Source organism: Nannospalax galili, unplaced genomic scaffold (genome assembly GCF_000622305.1).
Source record: "Nannospalax galili isolate Female #2095 unplaced genomic scaffold, S.galili_v1.0 scaffold85, whole genome shotgun sequence".
Classification (NCBI taxonomy): domain Eukaryota; kingdom Metazoa; phylum Chordata; class Mammalia; order Rodentia; family Spalacidae; genus Nannospalax; species Nannospalax galili.
Genome location: NW_008358866.1, coordinates 9,008,381 through 9,021,636, shown reverse-complemented (window position 1 = coordinate 9,021,636; position 13,256 = coordinate 9,008,381). Strand labels below are relative to the sequence as shown.

The window sequence follows — 13,256 nt, the reverse complement described above, 5'->3', positions numbered from 1 at the left end:
TAAAAGTAGAAAACTCCTCCAGCATTTTCCTTGCACAAGTTTGAGGCTTAGCTGGGTGTGATCTTACCCTGAAGGTACTCTTTCCATTGTTTAAGTGTAAATCTGTAGGCCTTTCCTTAATCGTTCTAATCTCCCTATCAAAGAGAGCCTCTCATAAAGCACATGTCTTGGCTCCAACATTAAGCTTCCTAGTGTTCTTTTTCAGTTCAAAATGTACATTTTGCTTTTCTTTGTGCCCCACTTGTTCTTTTTCATTGTAGATCTCCATAATAGTCACCATTAGTAGCCATGCCACCATTTCTACATTAAGCTATCTTGAAATCTCCTCTGCCAAAGAAAGTAGTGCATTGCTTTTCAACATAACCTCAGGTGAGCTCTTAGGCTATGGGCAGACTCCAGCCAGACTCTGCCAAAATATCCCAGTTGCTACTTAACTCCTTATTTCCCTCTGGAACTGAACTATTCCCAGTACTACTTTTTCAGACTCTTACTAGCCTGCTAAGCTCTGCTTACAGCATTCAACCACTTTCTTAGTTCAAACTTCCAAAGTCCACCACATTCCTTCAAAAACCCACATGGCCAGGTTCTTACACCTCACTCCTGGTACCAACTTCTGTATTAGTTACTTTTCTGTTGCTGTGATAAAACACCATGACCAATGGGACTGGAGAGATGGCTCAGCAGTTAAGAACACCGGTTGTTCTTGCAGAAGACCTGGGCTTGAATCCCAGCACCCACATGGCAGCTAACAACTGTCCGTAACTCCAGTTCCAGGGGTTCCAACAACCTCCTCTGTCTTCCAAGGGCATTGCACGACACAGGTGCACTTACCTACATGCAGGCAATACACACATAAACATAAAATAAAATTAAATAAATTAAAAAAAAAACTTCTTTCAGAGGAACTGGGTTCAATTCCCAGCACCCACATGGTGGAGGTAACTCCTTTCCAGGGGAAGCCAGCACTCTCTTCTGGCCTCTGTGGGCAATGCACACACCTGGTACACTTACATACATGCAGAAAAAAAAGTCACTCATACACATAAACTAAAAATAATAAAATATTTTTTAAAACCCATCATGACCTTCTTATAGAAGGAAGAGTTTATTTGAGTCTGCCATTGCAGGAACGCATGGTGGTAGGCAGTGGCCAGAGCAGAAAGCAGGGTGCTCACATCTTCAAGCAGGTACAGGAAGTAGAGAGTGACTGGAAATCTGGCAAGGCTTAAGAACTTTCAAAGCCAGTGATGTGCTTCCTCCAACATGACCACACCTCCTAAAAACCCCCAAAACTGCCACCAACTGAAAACAAAATGCCTAAATACTTGGAACCTAAGGGGGTGGGGGGGGGACATTTTCATTCAAACCACCACAGCAAGTCACTATGAGTTGAAGGCCATCCTTGCCTACATGGGCGGGGTGGGGGGGGTAGTTCCAGGCCATTCAGAGTTACATGATGAGACTCTATCTTAAAAAAAAAAAATGCCAGGCATGGTGGCACACGCCTTTACTCCCAGCACTTGGGAGGCAGAGGCAGGCAGATCTCTGTGAGTTCAAGGCCAGCCTGGTCTACATAGTGAGTTCCAGGACAGCGGGGGCTACAGGGAGACCCTGTCACAAAAAGACCAAAAAAAAAAAACAAACACAAGGACTTAACATATATGACAGACTGCATGAAATCCAGTGGGTAGAGGTATGGGGGGCATGGAGGGGGAGGAAGGTCTAAATTTGACTAAGATGTATTATATGAAATGCACAAAAACTCACTAAAAATATTTTTAGGGGCTGGAGAGATGGCTCAGCTGTTAACACTGGTTATTCTTGCAGAAGACCCGGGTTTGAATCCCAGCACCCACATGGCAGCTAACAACTGTCGGTAACTCTAGCTCCAGGGGCTCCAACAGCCGCTTCTGTCCTCTGCAGAAAAATAAAAAATATATATATATATATATATATTTTTTTTTTTTTAAACAGAGATAGAGGTACAGAGACCAAGAAGGAGGGCTTGAGGACAGAGGATGTGACTTACTTGGTAAAGTGCCTACCATGAAAGCATGAAGACCTGCCTTTGGATTCCCAGCACCCACAGAAAAATCCAGGTGTGGTAACCCACATCTGTCACCCTAGTGCTGGGAAGGTAGGCAGATCTCCAGAGCTCACTGGCCAGCCAGTCTAGTCAAACTGAGCTAGGTTCAATGAGAGACCCTGTCTCAAAAAGAGCAGTAGTGGAAGACACTGACGCCCCCTGGGCGTACTCACATATACATGTGTACACACTCAAACAATTTTCACGGAAATAAGGCTTGAGAGTACTCAAAAGCAAAGATGGCTGTTCACCAGTCACAACAAGCACTCAGAATGTGCAGAGGCCTGAAAGAGAAGGCAGGAAAGGGGGCAGAAGAGTGAGTTTGGGCCTGGAAGTAGTTTCCAAACACTGTATCATAACCTGTAGAAAAACAAGACCTGGTACACACATGCTCATGTATGCATGTGTCCTGGATCATTTCTTTCAAAGCTGTGTCTAAACAGGCCCTTCAGTAATCTCTGCTACTCTCACATTCCATTAAGATCCTAGTAGCTGCAGTTACAGATTGTGTGTGTGTGTGTGTGTGTCTTTTTTGGAACAGGGTCTCCTTGTCGCCCCAGCTGTCCTGGAACTCACTATGTAGACCAGGCTGGCCTCAAACTCACAAAGATCCACCTGCCTCTGCCTCCCAAGTGCTGGGATTAAAGGCGTGCACTACCACGCCCAGCTTTTTCTTTTCTGTTTTTTTTTTTTTTTTTTTTTTTTTTTTTGGCTTTTTGAGACAGGGTCTCCCTGTAGTCCCAGCTGACCTGAACTCACTATGTAGACCAGGCTGGCCTTGAACTCACAAGGATCCACCTGCCTCTGCCTCCCGAGTGCTAGGATTACAGGTGCACGCCACCACGCCCCGGCCCAGTTACAGATTTTACCCTTTGGAGTTCAGCCCAGTTTCCACTTCCTTGTTTTCTAGGGAAAATTCAGTAGAGGGAATGGGTCCCAGAAGGCCATGTTTCTTAATAAAAATCAAATTCTCAGCTTTGTATTATCCATCATGAATATTTCTTTTAGGGTTTTAAAATGAAAATATAGCTTATGGCCTATAAAAAATAAAGGCAAGTGCTATTAGGAGCTTCCAAGGGATTCTGCAAGTCTGCAAACCTGCAAGTCACAGAATATTGCCATGTATTTCACACATGTACTCTTTCCTGTTTTTTTCCGTCTTAACTCTAAAAATACATGTGGGCCAGCTATGGTGGTGCACGCCTTTAATCCCAGTCTGGACTCAAGAGGCAGAGGCAGACAGGTACATCTCTATGAGATCAAGGTCAGCCTGGTCCACATAATGAGTTCCACACCAGCTGAGGTTTGCAGGGAGACCGTTTCAAAAAAGAAAAAAATAAAACACACACACACACACACACACACACACACACACACACACACACGGCTAAAATTGATTTCACAATCCCATGTCTGAAAACTGTGAGTTTGTAAAGCCACGTCAGGAAGTGATGTCATAGATAAAATATAAAGGCGCTTGCTTACTTTTGCTTGACTATTCATGTTCTAGAAGCAAATTAATAAACATAGTGACTCCCAATAAGCCAAATAAGGGTGAACCGTAGTTGCTACATGATGCATAGTCCCCTCTGTGTGTGTAATATTGAGTATGTTTAAATTAGACCTCAAGGATTCCCTGGAAGTTCCCATTTAGGACTTGCCTTTATTTTTTTAGCCACAAATTGCGTTTGAATTTTTAAATTCTAAAAGAAATATTCATGGTGGATACCATAAAGCTGAGAACTTGTTCTTTATTAGGAAATTGAAATTTTGCAGTTTATTAAGAGGTCAGTCATAGTAGGTTTCCACAAACTATAGGTATTTACAGTTAGGCTTGACTGGACCATTGTCTTCAAAGCTATGCCCAAACAGATCCTTTGCTCATCTCTATTAACGCTCTTGGAATCACAGCCCATTAAGAAGTAGGTCCTTAGAGCTGGAGGGATGACTCAGTGGTTATAAAGTACTTCCTGCTTTCCCAGAGGACCCAAGTTCAGATCCTAGCACCCGTGTTCAGCAGCTCACAATTTGTAATTCCAGCTCCAATGAATTCAACAACCTTTTCTGGCCTCTGTGGGTACGCACATACACATAAATAAAAAATATAAATAAAATCACCTTTTTTTTTTTTGACAGGGTCTCCCTAGTCCCAATCCTCCTGGAACTCATTATGTAGACCAGGCTGACCTCAATCTCACAGAGATCTGCCTGCCTCTGCCTCCCAAGGGCTGGGAGTGTGTGTGTCACCACACCAAACACAAATAAATCTTTTTAATTAAAAAAAGAAGAAAAAGTAGTTCCTTGTACTGATTTTATGTTTGGGATGTCAGCCAATTTCCACTTCCCTGTTCTCTAGGGAAGGAAGACATTCTAGGAGGCCAGGTTTGCTCTGTAAACTCTATTCTCCTGGACACAGCAGTTGGAGCAAACATTATTTCATGGGTTTGGGACTTGAGAAAAATCCCCGTGCATGTCAGTCACATATGTCTGGAGCTGCTGTCTGTAATTTGGTGCTGCACTTGACCTTATTTCTTCTCCTTGGCACAGACATCACAGGAAACCTGTCTATGAACAGAAAAGAAAGATGCAGAGACTGAGTTCAAATAACCTCCTGCTTCCTGTTCCCGGAATTCTAAAACTACCCATATCCATATGGTTAACTCTGTTTTCAGCTTTTTGGCTGTGCATACAACATGTACGTGCTCAGTAAGTTTTTTTTTATATTTTATTTATTAGTTTTATTTTATGTGTATGAGTGTATTGCCTGCATATACGTGAGTGCACCCCGGTCATTCAATGCTGTGGAAGCCAGAAGAGGGCTTCGGATTCCCCTGGAACTGGAGTTAAGGACAGTTCATAGTCACCATGTGGATGCTGGGAATCGAACCCGGGTCCTCTGCAAGAGCAGTCAGTGCTCTTAACCGCTGAACCAACTCTCCAGCCCCTCAGTAAATATTATTAAATGAATCAGTGACCATTTCTACCACAAATCCCTCTGTTAATTGTGCTATCCTCATAGATCCAGGACCTTAAGCATAAAAGCTAAAGGTGTAAGACTTGAGGAGGAAACAGGAGAACATTTGCATGATTTGGGGTTAGGCAAAAATTTCCCAGATAGGACACAAATAAGAGAACTTATTAACAAACAGCAATTTATCAAATTTTAAAACCACAGCTCTTTGAAAGACATTAAGAAAATGAAAAGGGAGCCCACAAGATGCAGAACATATTCTAATAAATCATTGATATTCAGACCAATAATTCATTTTTTAAATGGGCAAAAGATGTGAAATGGCTGTTGACCCAAGAGGATGAAATGGATGAGCGCTACAGTGGTGGCTGCACTTTATTAGACAAATGCAACTTATTTCTTTATCTTTTCAAGAGAAGATAATTTTTTTGTTTTTTTGTTTTTAGTCTTTTTGAGACAGTGTCCAGCTGTCCTGGAACTCACTATGTAGACCAGGCTGGCCTTGAACTCACAGAGATTAGTCTGCCTCTGCCTCCCAAGGGCTGGGATTAAAAGTGTGTGCCACCATGCCCAGCAAGAGAAGATAATTTTAAGAGAAACTTTATTAACTCAAGAATTTCATACAATGAATTTTCATTACATTCAGACCTCCTCCTCCATCTCCACCCTCACCCTACCACCTCCATCCCCACCGCCTACTTCATGTCTTCTATTAGCAAATGAAGAATCCCATCCATCTTCCATAACACCCCTGAGCTGGGTGCCAAGGAAATCAAACCTCGTTAGAGTGCTAGTGATCTATAATTCTTACACAGAGGTGTGGCAACATAAGGATCTACTCCCTTTCCTTTCTACATGATTTTGGGTCAGAATAAGCCCAGGTTTCTTGGAATGGGATTTTCACTCTTAATTTCTGTTTCTCTTGCACACTGCTTAGGAATGTCAAGTAGGGGTTTCTCTTTTCTCAGCAGTCAGAAACACTTGATTTTCTTCATCGAAGTTAGTTGTTCACAGCCCTTGTATGAAGGCAGGTTACAGTTCAACTGTTTCAGGGCTTCACTCAGCACAGTGACCCCACTGTACATCAAGGCATTCTCCAACAGGCTGATTCCCACAGTGTTTTATTATGGGTAAAAGCAGAAGCTAGGTCCTCATGGCTGGTTAGCTCACAGGCCTCCAATCCAAGATTCTCTGAGTGGCAGTTGGCAAGTTTCATGGCTTCACACAACAACTTTATGCCAGTGTCCTCCAGTTTATTTTCTGAAATCTAGACTTCTCGTATTTCTAATTTTGTTGAGGACTGCAGCCAGGTCTTGACAGTCACTGGGTGATGATGGTGGTTAGTTGACCATGGGTGCCGCCGGGGCATGTGAGCGGGCAGACAGCTTGGCTTTTCCCGTGGGTGGTCATGTCAGCATGACTCCATGGGTACACAAGTGTCAAGGTGGGTCTGCCCAGCCAGTGTCATATTCTTTCTTATATGTATCAAAACTTACACTGAACAATGAGCTGTGGGCTGCAAATGAGGATTTATTTTTGCACCTGTCTTTCACATGTTTGTTCACCAATTGAACAAAAATGCACAAAAAATGCTTGCCAAATGCAATTGAAGACTATGAGCCTTCACTACACAGGTAGCTATAATGTGAAAATTTGACAACTCCAAATGTTGGTAAGGATGTGGAACAGTAATGTCTTACCATTAATGCTAGGAATGCAACATAATACAGCCACTTCAGAAAGAGAACAAGAGTCAAGCATTCATTTAGAACTCAACAATATCACCTTTAGGAATTCACTAGAGAAAAAAAAGTGGAAACATGGGTGTACACCAACATTATACCTAGATGCTCAGAACAGCTATATTCATAATGAGTAAAAGCTGGAAACAACTCAAATGTCCATCAAAAGAGGAATGAATAAACACCTTATAAATGAAAAGAATACTACTCCACAGTAAAAGGAAGAAGTAGGGGCCAGCTGGCCAGGGACTCGGTAAAACACTTGCCACCCAAGCCTGACTGCCTGAGTTCAATTCCTGGAGTGCATGTGTATACACACACTATAATAATAAATAATTTTTTACAGAGAGTTATTGAGGCAATATAGATGTTTTCTGTCTATGTAAATTCATTTAGGGGTTGGGGAGATGGCTCAGTGGGTAAAGTGTTTGCTTGATAAGCATTGCATCTGACTCATATCCCCAACACCAACATAAAAGCCAGTTATGTGCTGGGGCCAAGACAGAGATAGGAAGCTCCTCAGAGCTCACTGGCCAGCAGTCTAACCAAATCAATGCGTTCCAGGTTCAGTGAGAGGCCCTGTCTCAAAAAATAAGGTGGAGAACAATAGAGGAAGATACCCAGTGTCAATCTCTGGTGCACACACACACACACACACACACACACACACACATACACACACAAAATCCTTATATGAAATTCTAAAAAAGGCAGAACTATAGTAACAGAAAACAGATCAGTGATTTGCAGGGACCAGAAGACAGGGAATGAAATTAACTGCAAAAAGGCACAGAGGGAATGTTTTAGAGAGATGGAAATATTTCATAACTTGATTGTGGTTGTGGCTACGAGTATACATTTGCTGGAATTCATCAAACTACACTGTAAATGGAGGATTTTATTATATGTAAACTACCCAATAAAGCTGATTCTTTAAATTTTTAAATATGTTCTCTTTCAGTGCTAACAAAAGCCAATCTGAATAATTGATTGATAACTTTTATAGCTCATGAGTCACCTCAACAAGAATGAAACAAGAGGAAAATTATAGCAAAACCATAACCCATTGATTCAGCCGAAGCTCTCATGGGCATCAGGAATTTTCCTTTCTGACTCACTTTCCTGGTAACTTCCTCTGCCTTCACGCATAAAAGGATTCAACTTGGGGTTTACAAAAGACTGACTACTTGGTTTTCAATAGTACAAATTCTTTAAACATAAATCTTTTATATATTTTGTTCAGAAAGAAATATGGCTATCAAGAACACAAGATGATAATGTCAGCTGGTCATTGTTTGAACTCTGTGAAGACAAATTACCTCCAGAATTTACATAGCATGTGTGAAATTCCCAAGGGGAATCAATTAGCAGAGTAAAACAGAAAGAATGGGATCTGTGAAAAATAACTTCTCTGCCCACCTTCTTGACTCACCAATATTTTTTTATATTTTATTTATTATTTTTATTTAATGTATATGAGTGTATTGCCTGCATGAAAGTAAGTGCACCCCTGTCGTGCAATGCCAGCGGAGGACAGATGAGGCCATCGGATCCCCTGGAACTAGACTTACAGACAGTTGTTAGCTGCCATGTGGGTGCTGGGATTTGAACCCAGGTCTTCTGCCAGAACAACCAGTGTTCTTAACTGCTGAGCCATCTCTCCAGCCCAACTCACCAATATTTTAATAATGTAACCCCACCAGTTACAGTTTGTTGTGGAGACTTTTCAGGAATTTTCCTGAATATATTCAGATACAGAGAGAGGGTGGGGAGATAGCTCAGTCAATAACGTGCTTGCAGGACAAGTAAGGGGGCTTGAATTCAGTCCTCAGAATTCAGGTAAGAAAGCTTAGTAATTCCATTCCTGGCGGCATGCATTTGTAATTCCAGAGCTGGGGAGGTGGTGACAGGTACTCCCTTGGAATTGCTGACCAACCAGCCTAGCTTAATTGCTGTGCTCTAAATCAATAAGAAACCTATCTCAAAAAACAAGGTGGAGCCAGGGATGGTGATGCATGCCTTTAATCCCAGCACTCAAAAGGCAGAGGCAGTCAGATCTCTGTGAGACCAAGACTAGCCTAGTCTACATAGTAAGTTCCAGGCTAGCCGTGGTTACAGGGAGATCCTGTCCCAAAAAGATTAAACAAACAAACAAACAAACAAAAACAAGGTGGATGGTTCCTGAGGAATATATTTGAGATTGACCTACACATGTATACACACACATGCATACACACATGCACACACATACCACACAAACACATACACACACATACAAGATGAACAGTATGAAGTTGCCAATCCTATAAGTCAAAAATTTATCAATATTTCATAATGCTTAACAAATATATTTTCTTTTTTTATTTTTTATTTTGTATTTTATTTTGCCTACATGTGTGTAAGTGCATCTGTGTCATGCAATGCCCACAAAAGTCAAAAGAGGACGTCAGGTACTCCTAGAACTGGAGTTATGGATGGTTGTTAGCCACCCTGTGGGTGCTGGGAATCAAACCAGTACTCTTAACTGCTGAGCCATCTGTCAAGCCAATAGTATATGTGCGTGTGTGAGTATTCACACGTAAGGATGTATATGAGTGAGTAGGTACATATGTATGCACATGCATTTGGAGGCCCAAAGTTGATGTCAAATATCTTTCTTGACTGCTCTCCACTTTATATATTGACATAAGGTCCCTCCCCAAACCATGAGCTCATCAGTTTAGCTAGCCTAGCCAACCACTTGCTCTGGGGAATCCCATCTCTGCCTCCAGAGCACTGGGATGACTGGTGGACCACCATGCCTCACTTGCCTGACATTTACATGGGTGCTGGGGATTTGAACTCCAGTCCTCACACTTGCACTAGTGCTTTACCCATTAAGCCCTAATCCCCAGGTCTGATATATCCTTTAATTACTACACTATTACAGTCTGTGCTGTTTTATGATCCTTTTTTTCTCTAATAATGTATAATGCCCATATTCCCATACCAAACATACAATTCTACATCAATTTTTAAATTCTTACATGGTTTACCCCTGCATGGATGCACCATATTTTAAACAATTCCTTTATGATACCAAACTTGGTGCCCCACCCTCCATCCTTTGCTCTCTCGGTTAATATCATTATAGTGTCTGTTGTCTTCAAATATAAAAGTGCCAACTTTTGTGTCTCCAGTTGTGGTGGTCTGAATGAGAATGTCTCCCACAGGCACCAAGTATTTGGACATTTTGTTCCCAGTTGGTGGTGCTGTTTGGGGAGGTTTTAGGAGATGTAGCCTTGCTGGAGGAAGCAGGTCACCGGGGGTGGGCTTCGAGAGTTCTTAAGCCTTGCCAGATTTCTAGTTGCTCTCTGCTTCCTGTGCCTGCTTGACGATGTGAGCGCTCAGCCTCTGCTCTGGCCACCTCTGCTACCATACCTCCCCTGCCATTATGGACTCTAATCCCTCTGGAATCATAAGCCAAATAAACTTCTCCTTCTGTAAGGTGCCTTGGTCATGGTGTTTTATCACAGCAACAGAAAAGTAACTAATACACCAGTCTAGGGATATATCCACCCAAAACAACAGACACTTGAGGTTGTAGATTAGGTGTTTGTGTCTCTTTCCATTCACATTCTCAAATACTCATACATAAACAATGCAAAGTGCAGGAAGATCAACTAGTGTATTATTAAATGTCGATGGAGACCCAAGTTATAATCAGTAAATGGTATTCAAGCTGAAAACCCTTACCTCAGAAAATTATTAATGTCATTATTACTGTTACTATTTACAGTTTTGCCTTTTGAAGTTCCCCAATCCTTTTCAAAACTCTGCTTCCACAATAAAATAAGGCTTCTTCCTTTGGCGTTCAAAGGTCTTTGCATCCAGCTCCATATATCCTAGCCTCACATCCCCACTAAGTGTCCATGCTGGGACACCTGCCTGTGTCTGTCTCTTTTTACCCAGGCAATTCCCTGTGTAGGAATATTCCTCTCAGCTCTTCTGTGGGAGGTCTGCCAGGGTCATAGTCCATCTGAAATTCAATCCTCCCTCACTCTCACCAATGACAGTGTGAGGTTATAAGGAAGACACCTGTTTTCCTGCTCAGCACACCTGTGAACACCCAGCTTCTCTGATTTCTCAGTGTAGAACCTGGAGTAAATGATGCTGCTGCTTAGCCTCTGTTTTACTCATCTGAAAGATGGAATGCAACCTCTTAGTTATGCCTTGAACACTTGGGACAGCGTAGACCTCCTAGGAGAAAGTGCGTTCCATGTAAATATGTGTAGGGCATCTCTCTGGTCTTCCCACCGAGTCGATGTGAGTTCTGTCCTTGGAAGGCCTGGATTGATCTAGTTTTTACAAAGTCCTCTCTCAGCAATCTCTAAAAGTTCACTATCTCTTCTTATACCTACCCCCACAGGGCCCTGGGCAGTGTTCCTGTTTATCTGTGCTCCAAGATTCATGCTGTCTCCAGGAGGGCCTGGGTCCCATGTCAAAGGGAGAAATAGCTAAATAAAACACAAACCTTCCTGTTGAATTATATAACATTGGGGTTTCTTGGGGTGGGGGGCTGACAGTGTCTCCCTGCAGCCTGAGCTGCCTGGAACTCACTTTGCAGGTCTCTATCTCACAGAGATCCACCTGCCTCTGCCTCCTGAGTGTTGGGATTAAAAGTGTACACTACCATGCCTGGCATACTGTTTATATACATATATATTTTTTGGGGGGAGGGGGTTCTTTTTGAGACAAGGTCTCCCAGTAGCCGCATCTGGCCTGGATTCACTAATGGAGACCAGGCTGGCCTCAAACTCACAGAGATCTACCTGCCTCTGCCCCCCCCCCAGGTGCTGGGATTAAAGGTGTGTGCCACCACACCTGACTATGTTATATTTTTTTAAGATCTCTATACTCTGTAAAGCAAATCAAAGAGAAAGAAAGTGAAAAATAGCATCTTTAAGATGTTAAAGAGGAAATAACAATCCTATATTTTCAGGCTTCTCATGGTGAGGGCGTTGAAAAATACAATGGGCTAAGGGCCAAAACATGGAAATGGAAAACATTATAAATGAGACACAAAGAAAGAATGACAATATTCACAGACACTCCTCTTCTTCTTAAACAGAAAGAGAAGCCAGTCAATCTTCAGCTTAAATTGGGGTAAGAGAGAAGGGAGGAGGAACAGAAATGAAAGACCTCAGGCCAGATTCACAGTGGACCACAAAGCTGTTTCCCTAAGAATCAGTGTAGATTTAAGAAAGAAAGTGGTGGGGCTGGAGAGATGACTCAGCAGTTAAGAGCTCTGGCTGCTCTTGCAGAGGACCTGAGTTCAGTTCCCAGCACCTACATGGGGTCTAACATCTGTCCATAACCTCAGTTCCAGGGGGTCCAACACCCTCTTCTGTGTGCATTGTACAACATGGGTGTACTTACATGCAGGTATAACACTCATACACATAAAATTAAAATAATCATTAAAAAAAATAAAGTGGTGTTTGGGAGCATCTATTGTACTTGGAGTGGAGATAATTTTTGTTTATACTGGGGATCGAATTTAGGGCTCTAAATTATTCACACACACGAGGCAAGTGATGAGATACCACTGCCACTGAGAGACATACCAGTCTTCTTTTTACATTTTTCTTTCTTTGGGACAAGGTCTCACTAAATTGCACAGGCCAGCATTGAACTCATTATTCCCACCCACCAACCCCCCAGTCTTCCAAGCGCTGGGATTACAGGCTTAAACCCCCCGCACTTGCTTGAATGAAATGAAAGTCCCCATTTTGTCATTTTCAAAAATCCAGAAAGGATCCTGATGAATTTTAAGTTACTTCCCAATGATGAGCTGACACACATAGGAGACACTTTTTCCAGGCCTGAGAATACTCAATGAGCATGGTGTATTCTTTTCTGGAACCCAGGTCACCGTTCCTGAAGTTTCAATACTGACCTGATAATATCATAGCAGTCAAACAATAAAGGTTAACCTGTGAGTGCTAGTAGTTTATAACCTGTGTGCACTAGTAGTTTATAAACAGGCCCCTTAAAGGTAGGGATGGTGTCTCAACTATCATTGTCTCTGGCCGTAGTTCCATTTTAAGTCAACTAGCTACTGAAAATTATGCAAGGTAGATGATAATAAAAAATCAGAAAGGAATGCGTGGATGATGAGTGAATGGAGTGCAATTTTGTTAGCAGTCTGTAGCAGAGCATTCTCCTCCACCAACTCTAAGGGTCCGTTCTATCCTGGTCCTCGTTTTACCCCCACTCATACCAGGTCAAGCATACAATGAGAGTTGCACTAATCTTTGCATCCCCTAGAACAGAGTGTTTCAGTCCCTCAAGAACAGAGGAAAGGCAAAGCCAGATGGAGAGGCGTCTATCCGAAGCCCCGGTCGCGCACGCGGCGGACTGTCCTCCGCTCCGCTAGAGGGAGCTGTGGCGCGAGCGGGCACCGGGTTGGCGCGGC

The 13,256-nt window shown here is 42.5% G+C and overlaps 1 non-coding gene across 1 annotated transcript; it reads right to left on the bottom strand.

Moving 5' to 3' along the window:
- Nucleotides 1-6,522: 6,522 nt before the first annotated feature.
- Nucleotides 6,523-6,651, bottom strand: LOC115068322. Its single transcript, XR_003847689.1, has one exon. It is a non-coding gene; the product is annotated as a small nucleolar RNA SNORA40 (small nucleolar RNA).
- Nucleotides 6,652-13,256: the final 6,605 nt, after the last annotated feature.